The sequence below is a fragment of the Mustela erminea genome, chromosome 11 (genome assembly GCF_009829155.1).
Source record: "Mustela erminea isolate mMusErm1 chromosome 11, mMusErm1.Pri, whole genome shotgun sequence".
Taxonomy (NCBI): domain Eukaryota; kingdom Metazoa; phylum Chordata; class Mammalia; order Carnivora; family Mustelidae; genus Mustela; species Mustela erminea.
Genome location: NC_045624.1, coordinates 90,887,491 through 90,905,933, shown reverse-complemented (window position 1 = coordinate 90,905,933; position 18,443 = coordinate 90,887,491). Strand labels below are relative to the sequence as shown.

Here is an 18,443-nt window from a genome sequence, read left to right as displayed (position 1 = left end):
TACAGCCACAGTAGTCATTAAAATAAATACTTAGAAAGTATGTGTACTTAGAAAAATGTCTGTTTTAACAGTAACTTGACTAAAATCTGAATATTAAACAAAACACAGAGTACGTTCACAACTTCGTAAAAATAAAACCAAATTTTTATAAGAATGTATCTATGAAACATACCAAATCTTAGTACTGATTATCTTTGCCTGATATCAGATCCCCCGCACTTTTACCTTTTCCATATTTTCAGATTCCCTATTTTGCACATATTGTATTTACAGTAGGAAGGATTATATTAAAATGTAAAATTGTTATAGTCCTGGACAGATGTCCCAGGACTCTATAAGGCTCTTCCCTCCCTTCTCAACACATCTGGGTGACAGTAGATAACATCACCTTGGACATTTTGAAATGCTCAATAGGAGTCCAATTCAGTGCTTTATAAAATAAAATACAAATTTCCAAAAATTGAAGCATTTCTACACAATTTATTTCTCAATGAGATCATTATCATTCTAGGGGAAGGAATACCAGTGGGATATTCCCCAGTACAGTTTGCCTTAAAACAAAGCTCTCAAAACACTAAAGTATCTGCCAGGCTTCTAAGAGTTAATTCTGGAACAATAACTAAAAAGGAATGTAACTGTTTTTTCTGTGGTGAAACACACATTTCAAAGTTCAAAAAGATACCGCAGTTGATCTCTAAATTTCAACCTGGATAAATAAAGACATATTTCTGTAGCCATGCATTCTACATAAGAAAAAGCAATCTAAGTAGTTTTTAAGCCAATCTAATATTCTATTAGCAAGTATATTTAAAAATTAATTTAAATTTTTGGTCTACTAAACTGTATAGACAATCCAATAAATTCACAACTGAAACTCAGGACTGTATTTAGGAAGAAAATCACTTCTAAGGTAATTAGATCATTTTCTCAATCTCATCCAGTCCTCCTTCCCTGACCCTACTCCTCATGAATAAAACATGGTAACGAAGCAAAACACCAACCCTAGAAATCTGAGGCTATTTCAAACTAAAACCTGACATCATACAATGATATACACCTGCCCTGAGAAATGAGAATCATTACACTATTTTTCAGGGGCATGCACACAATTGCTAACTAGCTAGAATTTACAGATACTTGCATACCTTCAACAATAGTTACCCAAAGCACAGACTGTTGTGAGCAGCTTCCTATCAGATTTTGGACAGAGGGAAATCCTAAAAGGGAGAGAGCTTCCTTTTAATGTATAGAAAAGGATACTATATAAAGCCCCTTTCTACTCTACGGTCATAGGACTTCATGCTAACACTGTTTGAATCCCTAAAGATTCAACTGTGAATTCCTTCAGGAAGAGTTCAGTGAAATGCTCCCCACATTCTAATCTCCAGGCAAGGTCAAGTACATCTCCTCCAAGTTCCCCTAGGACTGTGGATATGCCACTTCTGCTACTGCTTACCACAGTGTGCCCTAATTATCCATTTATTTGCCTGTTTCTCCTGCTAGTCACTATGCTCCATGAAGGCCTTGAATTTGATTTGCACACTCCTGTGGCCCGTGGACTACCACAATAGAGCACTACCACAGAGGAGGAACAATACAACTGGTCAACTAAGTTAATTCTACCATCTATCACAAAGATTAGCACAGAGTCAGCTTTCAAGATTCTCTGAAAAGATTACAACTATTTTTCCCCCTAAGGAAGAGCTCAGACAGTCTTCCAGATATAATTTTGGAAGTATTAAATATTCAGTTCTTGGTACCGACAACTTCTCTGGGGTTGGCTTAGGGAAAACAAGCCTCTCTAAAGATGGTGTTAAGCATTGATTAGCTGTATGCACCAGAACCTAAATCTGTAATTCAAGATTTAATCCAACCATGGGGAAAGTATGGGGGAGGAGGAGTAGGGTAGAGAATTATTCTTTAAAAAGAAAAACATCTCCTTATCTTTTTCTGGGATTTGTGTGAGGAGGTAAGAATCTCCTTTTGTTGCTTCAGTTATTGAAAACGAGATTCATGTCTTCTTCTCTAGATGAATAACTATAATATTAGCCAGCTACTTCTACAATCACGTTATATTGACACCTCCACAAAATTCAGTGGCTTAACACAATCTACCTTTATTCTCAAGCACACGGGTCTACAGGTTGCCTGAAGTTCAGCTGTTCTAGTGGGGGCCCAGCTGGGAAACTGCTTCTGGAGGCAGGAGAACTTGGCTTCAAACTGTGTGTTGGATCTAGGTCTGATCTTCGTCTTCCTCCTTGGATCAGGACTGTGTGGGTCATGTTCTTTTCACCGCAAGAGCACAGGAAACAAGCTAGATCATGTAAATACATTTAAAATTTCTGTATACATGCTGTCTGTTCATAGTCTATTAGCCAAAGTATACCTCAAGGCCATGCCCAAGGGCAGCAGAGCTACCATGTATGCTCCCCACAAAGAGCAGGAGAATGTAAGTGCATATTTGCTGATTAATACTCCAATCTAGGACAGCTATCAATGTTCTAAACCCAGGGTTGACAAACTATAGCCTGAAGTTCAAATATGACCTGCTGCCTGCTTCTGATTACCAGGTTTTATCGGAACGCCACCACACCCATTCTTCCAGTCTATTGATGCTTTCACATGAAGATGGCAGAGGTGAATTGTCCCAACAGAAACCAGACTTTACGATGGGCATTTTTCTAGAAAGAGGGATTACTGCTTTCGTTAGCTTCACAAAGGAGACCCAGGTGAGATTTAGTTGTTGGATTAGCAAAAATAGGCTAATTGATGAATATTCATTTTTCCAATGCATGCTCTGATTGTATGACTGGCAAGAACCTATGATTCATTCTAATTTCTCCACTCGTTGTTCTAGTGACACCACAGGTTAGGGACAGACCGTATTTTGGCTCCCTGGGGCCACTTCAGCAGTGCTTACAACATCAACATGCTGCTCTTTGCTCTCTTTCCTTAATTCCATACTACCAGAATTGGAGAAGAATCCTGTCCCATATATGTTGGTAGTTTCTTAAATGATCACATCCGTCCCAAGTGGAAAAAACAAAACAAAACAGAAAGAACTCGGATCCTTTCTGTTTCCAAGAGGAATTGCTCATACCTCCAGGATTCTGCCACGGCACCCATCCCTGGGGGAGGGGGGGCAAAGCTGAGGCACAACTTCAACTCCATGGGCTTCAGCACAGAATTGATACTATCAGATGGTAAAAAGGAGCTGCTCTGGGCACTGGCTACCACCACTAGCGTCATACAGGAGTCCCACAGTTTCCTGTACCTTCCTAGAGGAGGAGAGTGAGCCTCTGGGCACCCACAGGTGGCCTCAAACCACATCTTTCAACTGAACTACCCAGCCTCCTTCTCTGCACTACTTCTGGCAACAGCCAGGACACTGTATATTCTCCTTGAAGAGAGTGTCAGAATAACAGACACTAAAACCATTTCTTTCAGACAGACTTTAGCCATCATCTTAACCAAAGGCCTAGGGAGCAGAGTTGCCTTATAGACATGTTTTGCTTGGTCTTGCACAGTGTTGCTCAAGATTTTGAACTAATTGCGGACATTTTAAATAATGAATTTTCATGTAAAAATCCAGATTTCTAGCTTCTCTTGAAAAGTTAAACACAGAACCACTAGTCCTGCATTTCCTTACCATGACAATAAGGCCAAGAAGCTGCTGACCTCCTTAGAGGCGGTAAGATGCCCTTTCCACTTGGCCTCAGTTTGACCTAGCCTAGAGGCATCTGAGTTTTTCACTCTAATCTAGTCCACTCTCTTGTTTTAAAGGTAAGAAAATGCATTAACACCTGGAGACTCTCTTATCACATTGTTTCAAAGCTTTCTTCATGTTTGTTATTAAAGTTATTTTTGTCTATAAAACAAATGTATGCTTAAAGATTAAAAAAAAAAAAGAAGGAAGAATCTGAGGCCTCTGTGGATTATAGGGCTGTGCCCATATTTTAAGGATTTAAAATTTAGTTTAGGATTAAAACTGAGGTCTTTTACTTCTTTCTTCCCCATCACTCAGCCTCCTCCCATATTACTAGATGGAAACAGGAGGTACATCAGCAGGTGTTTAAATGGACTTGGGGATGCAGGCACCGAATTTGAGAATCCCTAAAGACACGGCTACCTCAGCTATGCCCACTCTACCCTAGAACTGGGTTTCTTTGGGAGCAGGGAGCAGCCTAAGCTAGCTAGCCTCTTGCAAGGACCACATGGGATAAGATCTAGTTTACTGTGGTAGAAGTCCCATCTAGAGCCTAAAGGCTCCAAGATGAAACAGCTAGAACTGGAAATAGGAATACTGAGGGGATAACCTGACATTTACAAACATGCCTTGCCAGTATAAGAAACATAGAGGCTTTAGAAATTAAATATACACAGAAAGAGAGGAGGTGGGAAGGAAGCCACAGCTAATTTGAAGTATCAGAAAACATAAAACCACTTTCATATTTTAAGGATATCAGTATGAGGTGAGCAAAGTTCTGCCGTGCCTAAGAAGAGCTCGATAACCTACATGTCAAATGCAATCAATTATTAACCTTTCCTAAAATAAAAATTTCTACTTAATGTTTGCTTCAATGAGGCTGCTTATATTTTTTTAAAACTTCCAAAGTTGTTTGTAGATAAGATGTTCTAAACAAAGAAAAAAGTACAATTCATTGTCCTATACGTCATGTTGTTGATTCTACCCTCTAAAGTAAAAGCCAGGCAGAACTCTGATGAAAGTGGCTTCAGAAAGACTAGCAGGGGACAAGGTTAAGCAGTTGACACCTTTGGACAACACTTCAGCTTCCTGAGCTGGAGAACCAGCATCAAAGTACTAAGATCAAATCCAAGATCAAACCAACCTTTTTTTGGCAAATTGCCCATTACCACTGTGTTCACATTTCAAAAAAGTCTTGGCTTACTTTATGCCATATATACTTTAAACTAAATACAATGTCTAGAAAAATGTTTCTAAAAATTAGGCTACTGGATTGAATTTTATTATCTTTTATTTTGTTTCAGGCTTTTATTTAAATTTTAGTTAACATACAGTGTAATATTGGTTTCAGGAGTAGAATTCAGTGATTCATCACTTATATCACGCAGTGCTTATCACAAGTGTCCTCCTTAATGCCCATTACCCAGCTAGCCCAACGCCCACTAGCAGCCCTCAGTTTGTTCTCTACAGCCATCAAAAAGAATGAGATCTTGCCATTTGCAGAATGGAGCTACTGGGCATTATGATGAGCAAAATCAGTCAGTCAGAGAAAGACAAATACCATATGATTTCGCTCATATGTGGAATTTAAGAAACCAAACAGATGAATACTGGATTGAGTTTTAAAATACCTACCTATCACATTCAAATTAGCAGCTGAAACAACAGGATATTACTGGATAGAGAGAAATACAGATTACTAGATAGAGAAATCTGTGGGCAAAAATCAGTTACTGCAAAGGATTAAATAAAAATTCTTTAAAGCATTTAAATAACATCACCCTATTGTTTGGTACAAATAAAAATTAACTCCTCGGTCAGAGTCAAATTTTGCCAGCAGTTCCCTATTAATTTGACTACTGAGTGAAATACTGAGAAAAAGAAAACAATATACGTACATGTACGAAGGTCTGCAAGGCTTTTTACAAATCTGCCCATATCATCAGGGCTACAATGGGGGAGCAGAGGGGAGACGTGTGAAACCATTAGAGTTAAGAATGCTCTCAGAGTTCAACTCTAAGGTCACACATAATGAATCAGAGTAGATGTACGGTGTCCCTGAAGGAGCAAAATGGTTTGCAAGACAAGATAGGAGAATGCTGACAGGGCATGCATTCAGCTCTAAAGAGCAGAGGAGAAAATGTGCCCATCAGAGAGGGGATGGGTCAGTTCAGAAAGCACAGGAAGAGGAGTATCACAGCAAATGGAAGCTGTGTCTAGACTGGCATCTTCAAGGGGGAGTACCTCGCCTGTTGGATTTTAAATATCTCCAGACCGCAGGCCAGATTATTCCTATGACTGATATGACGGCACAAGGGTATCATCAGTGCCTTTTGTCACTGAACAATTTAATAATTCCTGGCATGCCTCCTATCATCTTTTTAAAATTCTGGGTTTTTTTTTTTTTCTTTTCTAATCCATACAATACGTGCCCTCCTTAATATCCACCACCAGGCTCACCCATCCTCCAGGCCCCCCTGCCTTCCAAAACCCTCAGTTTGTTTCTCAGAGTCCACAGTCTATCATGGTTCATCTCCCCCTCCAATTTCCCCCAATTCACTTTTCCTTTCCTTCTCCTAATGTCCTCCATGTTACTCTGTTTCTTATTAAAATGTCACAGTATAGGGCCCCTGGGTGGCTCATTTGGTTAAGCAACTGCCTTCGGCTCAGGTCATGATCCCGGAGTCTCGGGATCGAGTCCCACATTGGGCTCCCAGCTCCAAGGGGAGTCTGCTCCTTCCTCTGACTTCCCCTCTCATGCTCTCTCTCACTGTCTCTCTCTCAAATAAAATCTTTAAAAAAAAAAATGTCACAGTGTACATAGAGAAACAAGAGATTGTTCAGCTTGAGATAGTCATTCAGTCTACACTGAATGTTCACTGAAGATTTGGGGATGTGAGTTGACCCACATGAGGCAGAGTCACTCTCCACGGGACTCTGGCAACAGATGGTAACAAACCAGGTTTCTCGGGCAACAAGAGGGCTGGACTATAACATTAACAATCAGTGTGATGCCACTAAGAAACTTTTGGGAAAGTGGGTGTCTGGATGTCTCCTGATGACCCACAAAAGCACTGCTCTTTGAGAACTCCTAGAGATACCATTCAGATACCACCTTAGAGATAGTCACCTTAAATATTACCATATCTTATGTATCATGGGCAAGTGGTGACATTCCAAAAGCAAAAGAGAATTATAGAAAGTTGTACTTTCACTCCAGTATTTTTCCAATATATCTTTCACAACTCACATGATAAACAAGAGTGGTGAGAGCAGACATCCCTGTCCTGATCCTGACCCCAGGGGAAAAGCTCTCAGATTTCCCCACTGAAGATGATATTCGCTGTGGGTCTTTCGTATATACGGCTTTCATGATGCTGAGCTATGTTCCCTCTATCTCTACATGGTGGAGAGTTTTTATCAAGAAAGGATGATATATTTTGTCAAATGCTTTTTCTGTACCTATTGAGAGGATCATATGGTTTGTATTCTTCTTTTATTAACGTAATGTATTGCACTGATTTGCGAACTTACATGCAGTTATCAATAATTTACTGCAAGTAAATTATTAAGAGGACCAAAGTTATCAGGCTCAAAACAAAGCTAGAATAACTGAACTTGACTCTGTAATGGTAATACAGTACATTTGCTTTTTAAAAAATCTGACCTACAAGTATTTAAGTATGATTATTAATTTATAACCACTAAAAAGCAGGGAAAGTTCAGCAAAAGGCTCTTAATAAGTACACAGATTCTGACATATATCCTCTCAACTTAGCAAGTATAGCTAATATTTGGATTTCTAAAAGTTGAGAAGTATAATACATTTGTAATCAGATTTAAGATTTAACACTCATTATCAATAATGTATGCCCTACCAGAAAGAACAGAGGAAAAAAGCCCATCTTAAAAATGAAGACAATGTAAGAGTTAAGAAAATGAAATGGAAGTGTTGACAGTTTACTTCTCTAAAAAAATCTATTTGGTGTTTTAAAGACATACATATGGATGCAGATTATTTGAATACATAATTTTTTAAAGACTGATAATTATTTTTTAACCCCTCAATCACAGACAATATGCTTTTTTGAGGATATGATATGTTATGCTTATAAAATTTAGCATAAAACTATATTGCTAAATAAAATCTAATTCAATAAGTCTTTTAATTAGGAACTGTACATAGGAAAAAACAACACATAACAATCAGAACACTATTTTCTAAAATACTGAAGTAAATATATTTAAAATTTTTAATATTTAAAAAACAACAGCAAGACCTTAGGAAAATGTTTAGAGAGTTGTTTATAAAAGAATTCTGAAGGGGCACCTGTGTGGCTCAGCTGGTTAAGCATCTGAATCTTAATTTGGGGTCAGGACCTATCTTGGGGTCCTAGGATCAAGTCCCGGGTCGGGCTCCACACTCGGCATGGAGTCTGCTTGAGATTCTCTCTCTCTCTCTGCCCTTCCCACCTCCCTGCTTGTGCATATCTGCTCTCTCTCTCTCTCTCTCTGTCTCAAATAAATAAATAAATCTTAAAAAAAATTAATTCTGAAAATGTCCAACTAACTAAGCAAGAACTAAGTAAGAACATGTCAAACTCTCTGATGTTCAATGCAAATATCCATTTTCTCCTCTCAGGATGAGAAGTAGATTCAATGAAAGTAAAACATCTTATTCTGAAAAAAATAAATAAATAAATTGGGTTGTATAATTTTTTTTAAATGGCAGTAAAAGCAGTGGAAAGCTGTCAAAGTTGTGCTTATCATCAAATTCACTTCTTAAAGTACTTTAATTACTTTTTAAGTAAGCAACAAAATTTTAAAAATAGGCACTTAAATTTTAAGACTACAAAAACTACATGTATCTTATAGGGAAAAATATCAAAAAAGAAAAAACAGTTAAGTACGATTAATAAATAAGTCCTAAAGGAGAATGGTAAATGTTCCAAGCTGGGGAATGGGTACAATGTGATTCATCACACTCAACACTCTATTTTTGTACATGGCTGAACATTTCCACAGATTTAAAATATATAAATTAAACGCAAGAAATAGGCAAAGAGGTAAACCTAGATTGGGAAGAGAGAGATTAAGAAAGAAATAAAAGTAACACTATAGGAGAGGCTATTTTTCAAGCTACAAATGATACTTAACAATAATTACATTTCAGCATCATAAAGGTAATACTCTGGAAATATTTTAGTATTCTTGATTTATCAAGAAGACGATGGCCTGATTAGAATGAACCATCCTAAAAAGAAAAGTAAAAAAGTTGACAAAGAATTACCTAGCAAAGGAACTACAGCAAGACAGTTTGCTCGGTATTTCAAAATTTGAGAAAAAAAAAAAAAAGATAAAATCTTGCAAACTACTCTAGAACATTAAAAAAAAAAAAAAGCTATTATAGTACTAAATAAAACTAGCATAATCCTGACATTAACTGTCCAAAAACACACAAGAACAAAGAACACGAGTATTAACTAATCCCACCTATGACCATGTATATAACACTATATATACCACATATTAACCTAATAGCAAAATGAGTAATTTTGTTAGTGCAAACTGAGTTGGGCATATTACGGAGTACTTAATTTACAATAGAGTCATTTAAACCTCACAACAGCTCCCATGAGTAAGACTCCCATATTTGAATGTATTTCTGAAACATCACATAAATTAATCAAAATTCATATAAATAAAAGCTAAACCTAATAAGGAGGCAGATATTTCGGTTTCTTTGCATTTCAAAAGCATGCATGAACACAACTTATGATTCATGTGGGCCAAAAAGCTTTGAAATTATGTAAATTTTGACTGGTTTTCAATTTGGGGGAACTGGGATGATTTCAAATTTTGTGGGGCTCATCTCCATATTGACCTGCTGTCTTCCACTTTCTTTAAAGCGAGGCCCTTTCAAGTCTCTTATTCTCCAGGTTTTGAAAGAGATATAGGGAAACATACTAGTGATATAAGAAAAACAACTGCAGACTGAAGGAAAAAAGTGGCAAGTATAATCACGCGGAGACAAGGAACAACAGACAGAAGAGGAGTGTGTGCCAATCTTCATGGGCCACACAAGTGGACAGAGAGGCCACAATGCTGATTTATCAGAAGTCAGAAATTTTAACTGAGAAAGGAAATTAACTAACTACCAAGTATTAGTTCAATTAAAAAAAAAAACACTAAAGATCAAGGAAAACGTATTACCTATAAGCCATCTGGCCTGTACTTTTAAGCTCTTCAGCAAAAAATATTTACAGATGATAAAAATGCCATCTAAATTCAGTTACAAAAGAAAGAAACTATTAAATAGTCATTATGGCTCATGGAGAAAGAAATCTCTACATCGATATATACTGAAGGTTCCATTTAAAAGTTAACAAAACAAGGGGCACCTGGGTGGCTCAGTCATTAAGTGTCTGCCTTGGCTCTGGTCATGATCCCAGGAGTCCTGGGATTCAGCCCCACATGGGGCTCACTGAGAAGCCTGCTTCTCCCTCTCCCACTATCCCTGCCTGTGTTCCTGCTCTCACTACCTCTCTCTCTCTATCAAAGCTACCTCTCTTTCTATCAAATAAATCAACTTAAAATTTTTTTCAAAAATAATAAATTTTTAAAAAGTTAATGAAACGAAACCATTTGAATGTGTTATGCAGTAGAAGAAACTGCAGGTAAATAAATGTTTTTAGGATGAGGAATTTAAAAGAACATCTACAAAGAGATACATATGAATACATAAAAATCAAAAGCTTCCCAATATTACGTTAGAAAGTGAAACTTAAAGGTGATTAAAGACCTAATGAAAACCTTAAAATTCAACCGGAAGAATGGGCAAAGAAAAGACAAGGCACACAAGATAAAGAAATTTATTGATAATCTAATAAAAAAAGAATTCTCATCAAACACCTGTAAATTTTTTAGAGAAGCAAATTTGAGATATGATTATTTATTAAAGTTTCCTGGGACCTTCAGGTAGACACACCTGAAACTCTTTAATGTTGCCTAACCTAACACATGGTCTACTTCTGCCTCCCTCTTCAGAACCACTTCATGCAAGAAATTGTAAGCACTTCCCTAAAGGAATCAAATTCTCTGGAAGCTCTACTTGTACTTTTCTCTCTACCTGGAGTGCTACTCTCCTTATGTCTATGGCTTACTCAACCTGTAAGCCTTAATTCAAAGGTTGCTTTCTCAGGGAAGCTTTGGCTTCCTCCCACTCTTCCACACCCTGCTGCCAGAGCAGAGAAAAGCATACGCAGACGTCTGTAATGACCTTTATTATGCTGCAACAAGATTATTTTTGCTTTTCATTTTTTTTTAAAGCAAAAGTTTGCTTAAAATTTTGGGATTCACCTACTTACCAGTCCCTTCATTCCGGACAGTGAAAGTGGGAAGAAATTAAAGACAGACAAACATGGGGTACGTGGGTGGCTCAGTCAGGTAAGCGTCTGACTCTTGATTTAGATTCTGGTCATGATCTGCGGGTCCTAGGACTGAGCCCTGCATCAGGCTCCCCGCTGAGTAGGGAGTCTGCTTGTCTCCTGCCCCTCCCTCTGCATGCACTTTCTCTTTCTCTCCAAATTAAATAAATAAACCTTTGAAAACAATACAGACCGAAAAAGACTATTTAAAATTGCATCAAAAACATTAAAATAAATTTAACAAAATATATGCAAGTTCTCAACACTGAAAATTTCTGCTTAGAAAATAGAGATGAACATAAATGGAGAGATATATAATGTTTATGGAGTAGAAGAACTCATAGTATTAATATTTCAGTTCCCCCAAATCAATCTATACATACAATTCAATCCCAATAATAATCCCATCAAGTTTTTTTGGTAGAAATTGACAAGCTAATTCTAAAATACATATATACAAAGGCAAAGAAATGAGAATATCCAAAGCAATTTTGAGAGAAAAAAGAACAAAATTGGAAGACTCACATTGCCTAACATAAAGATTTTCTATAAAGCTTCAGTAATGAAAACAGTATGGCACTAACATAAAGGTCAACAAATAGATGAACGGAACACAAAAGAGAGCCTAGAAATAGACCTGCACTTATATGATCACTTGACTTTGGACAAAAATATCAGAGCAATCCAATAGTAAAAAGACAACAAATGAAAAGAAAAGGACTTTGAACCCTGACTCACACTGTGCAAAAAATACGAATGTATAGGAGAATATTTTTAAACATTTCTGTAAGCAAAGATTTCCTACAGAAGACACACAAAAAAACCAAAATCATTTAAAATAATTGTATAGGCTGTCTTGAGGGGCTCCCACTGGCCAATGTGGGACAACCTGAACATGAAAATAAGTAATGGCAGTAATGTTAGTAAAATCTAAAAGTTCCAGAAGTCCATTAGTATGTAAAAGAGAGAGAGAGAGAGAGAGAGAGAGAGAGAGAGATGGGGCAGAAGTTCTCCTTTACCGAAAAAAAAGATAAAAAAGGAAGAAGAGATAATAAAATTAGAAAAATCAACAATTTGTAACCCACAGTTGGAGTAACTGAACCACGTAAGAATCTTCAACAGATGCTAAAAATTATTAAGAGGTTGTTGAGAAAAAGGATCTTCACAGTCTCAAAAGTATTATCCCTCAGATTATCCAATAAGTCGACTGGGAGTAATACACCTTTACAGTGAAGAGATCTGGCAGCCACCATCTGTACCCAATCAAACAGCATCATCAATATTGGAATAAGCTGACATTATTATATATGTCCTGATGTGATGCAGTAAGAAGTACACAACACCACTTATCTATCATGACATACCCTAGCAAAAATGTTTAACCTGATTTTAGTCATAAAGAAACAGTTAGATAGACACAGTTTTGGGATGTTCTCCAAGACAGGTATTGCAGACTGTTTAAAGAAGTCAATGTGGTTAAAACAAAACAAGAACAGAAAGAAGGAAAAGTGTTGTGGATACTCTTTGAACTTAAAAAAACATCAAGAGATACAACTACCAAATGCAATACACAAGCCTAGATTGAATCTTGAATATGAAAGAAAAAAAAAAATAAAAGAAGAAGAAAAGAGAAGAGAAAAAGTTACAGAAAACAAATGGAGAATTGATTTTAGTCCAGTCTCCTGGTTATGTAGAAGAATGCCCCTATTCTTAGGAGATGCATGCTGAAGTACTGAGTAGTAAGCGTCATGAAGTACATGGCTTAATTTATGAATAGTTCAGAAAACAGGAGGACAGAAAGATGTTTTTTTTTTTTGTTTTTTTTTTTGTTTTTTTATTTCCAGCATAACAGTATTCATTATTTTTGCACCACACCCCGTGCTCCATGCAATCCGTGCCCTCTATAATACCCACCACCTGGTACCCCAACCTCCCACCCCCCCGTCCCTTCAAAACCCTCAGATTGTTTTTCAGAGTCCATAGTCTCTCATGGTTCACCTCCCCTTCCAATTTCCCCCAACTCCCTTCTCCACTCTAAGTCCCCATGTCCTCCATGCTATTTGTTATGCTCCACAAATAAGTGAAACCATATGATAGTTGACTCTCTCTGCTTGACTTATTTCACTCAGCATAATCTCTTCCAGTCCCGTCCATGTTGCTACAAAAGTTGGGTATTCATCCTTTCTGATGGAGGCATAATACTCTATCCCCAGGGGTACAGGTCTGTGAATCACCAGGTTTACACACTTCACAGCACTCACCAAAGCACATACCCTCCCCAATGTCCATAATCCCACCCCCTTCTCCCAAACCCCCTCCCCCCAGCAACCCTCAATTTGTTTTGTGAGATTAAAAGTCACTTATGGTTTGTCTCCCTCCCAATCCCATCTTGTTTCATTGATTCTTCTCCTACCCACTTAAGCCCCCATGTTGCATCACCACTCCCTGGTGGTCTAGTGGTTAGGATTCGGCGCTCTCAGAAAGATGTTTTGTAATAGAGTTGCCTCTATGTATCTATCCATCCACCCATCTGTATCTGTAAACCTACATATGATACAAATTTAAATATAATGTATACATGTAGATGTACATACATACATACATGTAACATGTAGCATACTGCTATTACAGAGAGCAAATGTAAATTTTCATTACAAAGAAAAATCATTAAATTAACTCTGCCACACTGTGAGCTACCTTTCGGAGCACAGAGGAACCAGAATCATCTTCGGAAATAACTTATCATTCTATAAAACAGAATGCACATGAATTTTGCACATATTTGCATAATTCTTCTATAAGACAGTTTAAGTGACAGACTAAAAGGAAAACCTCTGTAAGAGGCATGCAAATAATTTTGCCCTTTATGTAACTATCAAATTATCCCCACACAAATGAAAACTGGTTGAAGACTTCCTAAGTACTTGTGACTGAAGATGGCAGGCATTCTGTCTGAATGTTCGCCAGTGTAAGTCAAACCCCTACTAATGGCCTTTCTGGTTGTTGTCCTGAGGCCTAAGTGGAACATTGGAGAGTATACTGAGCAACAGTCTGGGCTCTAAAGTTTGCCCAGGTCTTTAATGAACATGTGCACAAGATAATCACTTTTCTATAAGCTTTTAGAAGCCAAATCTGTCCTTCATTTGGTTCCACATATTAGTACCCAAACTCTTCCCAGACTTGGGGAGAGATTTTTTACACGGCACCATCCACCGAGGCTTGGACATACCAGATGCTGTTTAATTCATACAGCTGATTTATTATACGACTACTGATTGCTATACTTCAATACCACTTCCTTCTGTTCTTTCTCTTCGTTTCTCTTTAAGAATTTAGAATTTCTGGGCACCTGGGTGGCTCAGTGGGTTAAGCCGCTGCCTTCGGCTCAGGTCATGATCTTAGGGTCCTGGGATCGAGTCCTGCGTCAGGCTCTCTGCTCAGCAGGGAGCCTGCTTCCTCCTCTCTCTTTCTCTGCCTGCCTCTATGCCTACTTGTGATCTCTTTCTGTCAAATAAATAAATAAAATCTTTGGGAAAAAAAAAGAATTTAGAATTTCTGACTCCATAGTAATATCTCTCTATATACTTTCCACTGTTTCATTCCAAATATTTATTTTCTAGGTCTTTTCTAGTGTTGTTTACTCACTTGGGATATAATGAAAGCTTTTATTCCATTCTGATAAATCTGTTCTCTCTTTGCTGCTATTTTCCGCCCTCCTCCTGCCCACTTCCCCCAACACACACATTTAAAGCTTTCTGTCAAAAACCTCTGTCCTTTCTTGCAGTCTTGTATCACTCAATAATTTCTGCTAATATCAGCAGATCAAAGTAACCATATGTGCATAAATAGGACTTAACCTTTCAATGATATGCTTTAGGACTAACATTTATTTAGAAATTGATATCAATGACCACGAAAAATTAAAGCAAAAAACAAATATGCTATAGTATTTTTAAGTAAGTCTTCTAACAACACTAATTTATCTCCCAAACCCAAACCTGGTTTTTTTTGGTTTTTTTTAATTAATTTATTTTTTTTTAATAAACATATAATGTATTTTTATCCCCAGGGGTACAGATCTGTGAATCGCCAGCCCAAACCTGTTTTTATAGAAACTTAATTTCTAAGCAATCTATTTCTATAGCAATAGTAAAAATATTAGTGAACTTTTTTTGACACTAAATATAGAAATATTATGATTTAAAGATGGCTGGATAAATATATATTGATGTTTGCAAAATTTATGAGGCGAACTCAAACATATACTGAGAAACTGAATCTAGATGTGTACTACAAAATTTTAAAATTGCACTTGATAATTTCTGAAAATTCAAAGTTTGCCAGGAATATACTATGTCTACTTCATTTACTCTACAAATATGTATCGACCACCAAAAAGCTGTGCCAGGTCTTCCTCTGAACATAGGATGTGGCAACGAACAAAATAAAAAATATTTCCTATGCTCACAGAGCTTACTTTTTCATTTTTTTAAAGACTTTATTTATTTGAGAGTGAGCGAGAGTGAGAGAGAGATCACAGAGGGAGAGAGAGAAGCAGAGTGGCTGCTGAGCAGGGAGGCTGACTCAAGGCTCGATCCCAGAACCCTGAGATCATGACCTGGGAAGAAGGCAGACTTTTTTTTTTTTTTTTTAGTATTTATTCACAAGCATGTTTATTGGGTTAGAGTCACATAAAAACTGAAAATAACATGATTGTTTATCAGTGGAAATAAGTGAATAGGCTATTGAATCAGAAGCTGCTTATAAAAAAAGTTACATCAGGGGTGCCTGGGCGCTCAGCTGGTTAGATGTCTAACTTGATTTTGGCTGGGGTCATGATATCAGGGTTGCAGGATCCATCCCCACATCTAGCTGCCCACTCAGTGGGGAACTGGCTTGGGATTCTCTCTCTCCCTCTGGAAGGCAGACTTTCTAAAGGGGGCAGGGGGTAAATAAAAAAGCACTGTACATTTAAACTGCGTGTTTACGATGACCTCACTGACGAGGTGGAGCAAAGACCAGCAAAGAGCATTGCAGGGAGAGGGAAGAGTAAGGGCACTGCCCTGAGGTGGGTGGACTTGGCCACCCTGGAGTAGTCATTAGCTTTCAGCTTGGCTGTAGTTAAGTAACAGAACTGGAGAGCAGGGGCGTCTGGGTGGCTCAGGTCATGATCCCAGGGTCCTGGGATCCAGCCCCGCATCGGGCTCTCTGCTCAGCAGGAAGCCTGCTTCCTCCTCTCTCTCTCTGCCATCTCTCTGCCTACTTGTGATCTCTGTCAGGCAAATAAGAAACAAACAAACAAAAACAAACAACAACAACAACAACAACAAAAAAACTGAAGAGCAGCAGGAGGGGATAAGAGAGAAGTTGAGAAGAGGCAGAAAACCTTATAGGCCACTGTAAAGATTTTAATGAGACAGGAAGACACTGAAGGTTTTCAGCAGAGGCTCTCTAGCTGAGAGAGCCATAGAAGCAGGAAGACCAATCAGCAGATACGGTAACAGATTCCAGAAGGAGGTAAAACACTGACTTATTAGACTAGCGTGGTAGCATGGAAGTGGTAAGAACAGACTGGTTCTAAATACAGAGTCGAAAGCACTTGTTGATGGGTTGGCTGTGGGGTCAGGGATAAAGGAAGGATGAAAAGAGAACTGCTGGGTTTACAGCCTGGGGAAACTGAAGGATGGAGCTGCTATTTACGGAAATGGAGAAGATCGTGGAAAGGCAACTTCGAGGAAGAACATCAGTTCAGTTTGGACACATCAAGTTTGAAATGCTTATTAATATCCAAGTAGATAGTTATTATTATTAAAGGAAATAGCCAGAAAGAAGTCAGGAATTCAGGGAAGAGATCTGAACTAGAGAGAGAAATTTTAGAGTTAGTAGCTTAGGGATGGAAGTTAAAAGCATTCAATAAAGCAGAAATTTGAATGTCCTCCCTTCTTTCCATAAAAGATAAGAAAAAAACAAGGCTCCTTTATCTATAGAACAGAAAATAATTAAGATGGGGCCCACTCTAAGTCCACTAAAATTCTCATTTTATTAAATAATAAGCACTGAACACCTACAAAATATAAAGCCCCAAGGACATTTAAAAGGTTTCAAAAAGCAATGTTAAGCGTTCCCCTGCTTTCAGCAGAACTGCCATCTACTTGAGGAGACAGCTAGATAAATAATAGAAGGGAATGACGAAGAGGAAGAAAGGAAGGAAGGAAGGAAGGAAAGAGGGAGGGAGGGAGAGAGGGAGGAAAAGGAAGAGAAGAAGGAAGGAAGCTAGTCAAGTGAGTACCCTGACAATAACCATGCCCCTGGGTGTTGCCTGGTCCAAGGGAAGATGAGCCAGCTGGGGAGAGGAAGGACACTTGACAATGTAGATTTGTTCTTCCACAGATCACAGGTTGGCAAAATGGCAGCACGCCATGGAATGGCCAGTCACGTTGGGTAGTTCATGTTGTTCGCTCACTACCTCCGCAAGGGTTGACAACTCGGTAGACAATTACGCCACCAGCCCTGGCTGAGTCAGATGGCTGGCAGGTTACAGCCACATCTCATCACCATCCAAATTTAAAAATCTCTCTCAAGATGGGCTCTGGCAAACAAGAATATTCATCTTTTTCAAAAACAGCTATCAGGTGGCCCAGAATAACTGGAACAACGTGGTCTCTATAGCTACTTCCCTCCAACTTCTACTGTTTCTTTCCAAACTCTGAGTCTTCTCCCAGTAGATCTCTTTTGGTGCTCAAATAGATTTTTACAGCTTTTCTCCCTTTCACAGCTTCAGCTCTAACTTCTATACTCATATACTACCTTCACAGCTCACCTAGAAACAACTTTATTTTAATTTTCTAGGTCACAGAAGCTATACATAACCCCATTTCCCTTCATGAGTCAAACAAAGTCATTTCCACAGGTATAAAAGACTGCTGATTTTCTTGGTTGCTGACTACTCACCATTTTCCAGAACTTTTTCTTCTTCCCACAGAACAAAATCTACTTTTAGCTTTCCTAAAAAATCACAGGAAATCGGTTATTATGGTTATTATGGAGTTAGCACTATTTTTCCCGATTTTGCATTCATTAGTACTCTCAACCGTCAGTAGGTGGTAATTCAGAGCAACCGTGTTCTTCCTTAGTGCACACATTCTCATGAATATTTAAAACTTCCTCTTCAGGATGTGCTACCAGCTTTAGCAACGATGGAGTCAACCATCATATTACTTCCTTTGGAGGAGATCGTCAAGATGTGACCACCAGCCAACCTGTGAGCTGGACCTGGCCACCGGGAGACTCCCCACCCCCTTTCCTGTCCT

At 38.2% G+C, this 18,443-nt stretch overlaps 1 protein-coding gene across 2 annotated transcripts in view; it reads right to left on the bottom strand.

Moving 5' to 3' along the window:
• STARD3NL (STARD3 N-terminal like) overlaps window positions 1-18,443 on the bottom strand; it is a 53,396-nt gene that overhangs the window by 25,217 nt on the left and 9,736 nt on the right. Inside the window, exon 2 of one of the 2 annotated variants that reach the window (XM_032304628.1) lies at window positions 18,085-18,138. The exons of the other annotated variant lie outside the window; for it this stretch is intronic. The gene's annotated coding sequence lies outside the window, so the exon portion shown is untranslated. The remainder of the gene's footprint in view (window positions 1-18,084; window positions 18,139-18,443) is intronic. 2 annotated transcript variants of the gene reach the window in all.